The following is a 2500-nucleotide window of genomic DNA, read 5'->3' as shown; positions in this document are numbered from 1 at the left end:
GACTTTGGCTCTCCTGCTTAGTCAGCTGAGTTGGAAAACCTAACGACCATTGGTGTATGTTTTCCTCTGATCTGGTGAGAAAAGTGTGTGGAACAGCTAGAGGTGATATCCATGACTCAGTCTATCTTGCCAGTACTGGCTGTTTTGAGGATGATATTTGTATCAAGCTAGGCATCTGAAATGGGCTTTCTTCCTTGTTTTCTTCATTACTCAAGAGTATCATTTGCAAGGATGGTAAACTGAACTCAGGTTTTTAAATAACCAGAAACAAATAATAGCTAATACGGTGACCCCAACCTCCGACCCTCCGACCGGAAAAGGCCTATCGTGGTGGGTTTCTGTGGTGTAGTGGTTATCACGTTCGCCTCACACACGAAAGGTCCCCAGTTAGAAACCGGGCATAAACACTGTGCACACGCTAGTGCTTTTTGCCACAATGTCGCTTTCATCACCCCCTTTCAAGCATTGTACTTTAGCGTAGACTTTCGGTTTGCAAGGCACAAAAAATCTGCAAGAATGGGTTTCTGTAGTGTAGTGGTTATCACGTTCGCCTAACACGTGAAAGGTCCCCGGTTCGAAACCGGGCAGAAACACTGTGCACACGCTAGTGCTTTTTGCTACAATATCGCTTTCAGCAACCCTTTTCAAGCATTCTACTTTAGAGTAGACTTTCCACTTGCAAGGCCCAACAAAGCAGCATGAATAGGTTTCTGTAGTGTAGTGGTTATCACGTTCGCCTCACACGCGAAAGGTCCCCGGTTCGAAACCGGGCAGAAACAGTGCTTACCTTTAACTTTTTCACAGTCAGGCACACTCAAAGCTCTTGCCACACCATGCCCCTCTTGCAGCCGTAAGTGAAATCTGCCAATATAAAGCACAGTTTAGGTGCAACACCTTCACTGGGAGCTCTTTTTCTTCACTGTTTATAAGTCGACCAGGAGAAATTGAAGACCCTTGCCTGAAGATGTTAGGTGAGCTGGTTTGCTGGTCCTACACAGGCAAAGTTTTGCTGCAGTGCCTATAGTGCAGACTCTGTAATAGCTGACTAGTAAAACCTGCTGACCATCGCTGTAAGTGTTTAGGAAAACTTGTTTTCTGGACCCAAAGGCAATAGGAATGCGGACTTTGGCTCTCCTGCTTAGTCAGCTGAGTTGGAAAACCTAACGACCATTGGTGTATGTTTTCCTCTGATCTGGTGAGAAAAGTGTGTGGAACAGCTAGAGGTGATATCCATGACTCAGTCTATCTTGCCAGTACTGGCTGTTTTGAGGATGCTATTTGTATCAAGCTAGGCATCTGAAATGGGCTTTCTTCCTTGTTTTCTTCATTACTCAAGAGTATCATTTGCAAGGATGGTAAACTGAACTCAGGTTTTTAAATAACCAGAAACAAATAATAGCTAATACGGTGACCCCAACCTCCGACCCTCCAACCGGAAAAGGCCTATCGTAGTGGGTTTCTGTGGTGTAGTGGTAATCACGTTCGCCTCACACACGAAAGGTCCCCTGTTAGAAACCGGGCAGAAACACTGTGCACACGCTAGTGCTTTTTGCCACAATGTCGCTTTCATCACCCCCTTTCAAGCATTGTACTTTAGCGTAGACTTTCGGTTTGCAAGGCACAAAAAATCTGCAAGAATGGGTTTCTGTAGTGTAGTGGTTATCACGTTCGCCTAACACGCGAAAGGTCCCCGGTTCGAAACCGGGCAGAAACACTGTGCACACGCTAGTGCTTTTTGCTACAATATCGCTTTCAGCAACCCTTTTCAAGCATTCTACTTTAGAGTAGACTTTCCACTTGCAAGGCCCAACAAAACAGCATGAATAGGTTTCTGTAGTGTAGTGGTTATCACGTTCGCCTCACACGCGAAAGGTCCCCGGTTCGAAACCGGGCAGAAACAGTGCTTACCTTTAACTTTTTCACAGTCAGGCACACTCAAAGCTCTTGCCACACCATGCCCCTCTTGCAGCCGTAAGTGAAATCTGCCAATATAAAGCACAGTTTAGGTGCAACACCTTCACTGGGAGCTCTTTTTCTTCACTGTTTATAAGTCGACCAGGAGAAATTGAAGACCCTTGCCTGAAGATGTTAGGTGAGCTGGTTTGCTGGTCCTACACAGGCAAAGTTTTGCTGCAGTGCCTATAGTGCAGACTCTGTAATAGCTGACTAGTAAAACCTGCTGACCATCGCTGTAAGTGTTTAGGAAAACTTGTTTTCTGGACCCAAAGGCAATAGGAATGCGGACTTTGGCTCTCCTGCTTAGTCAGCTGAGTTGGAAAACCTAACGACCATTGGTGTATGTTTTCCTCTGATCTGGTGAGAAAAGTGTGTGGAACAGCTAGAGGTGATATCCATGACTCAGTCTATCTTGCCAGTACTGGCTGTTTTGAGGATGATATTTGTATCAAGCTAGGCATCTGAAATGGGCTTTCTTCCTTGTTTTCTTCATTACTCAAGAGTATCATTTGCAAGGATGGTAAACTGAACTCAGGTTTTTAAA

At 45.2% G+C, this 2500-nt stretch overlaps 3 non-coding genes across 3 annotated transcripts; all 3 read left to right on the top strand.

The window, feature by feature from the left end:
* Positions 1-706: 706 nt before the first annotated feature.
* Positions 707-779, top strand: TRNAV-CAC (transfer RNA valine (anticodon CAC)). Its single transcript has one exon. It is a non-coding gene; the product is annotated as a tRNA-Val (tRNA).
* An 862-nt stretch (positions 780-1641) lies between these two features.
* TRNAV-AAC (transfer RNA valine (anticodon AAC)) lies at positions 1642-1714 on the top strand. The gene has a single exon. It is a non-coding gene; the product is annotated as a tRNA-Val (tRNA).
* Positions 1715-1827: 113 nt separating this feature from the next.
* Positions 1828-1900, top strand: TRNAV-CAC (transfer RNA valine (anticodon CAC)). The gene has a single exon. It is a non-coding gene; the product is annotated as a tRNA-Val (tRNA).
* Positions 1901-2500: the final 600 nt, after the last annotated feature.

This window comes from Aquarana catesbeiana, linkage group LG03 (assembly GCF_042186555.1).
Source record: "Aquarana catesbeiana isolate 2022-GZ linkage group LG03, ASM4218655v1, whole genome shotgun sequence".
In the NCBI taxonomy this organism is placed as follows: Eukaryota; Metazoa; Chordata; class Amphibia; order Anura; family Ranidae; genus Aquarana; species Aquarana catesbeiana.
Note: the sequence above shows the minus strand (reverse complement) of the source record. Positions and strands in the feature narration are given on the sequence as shown.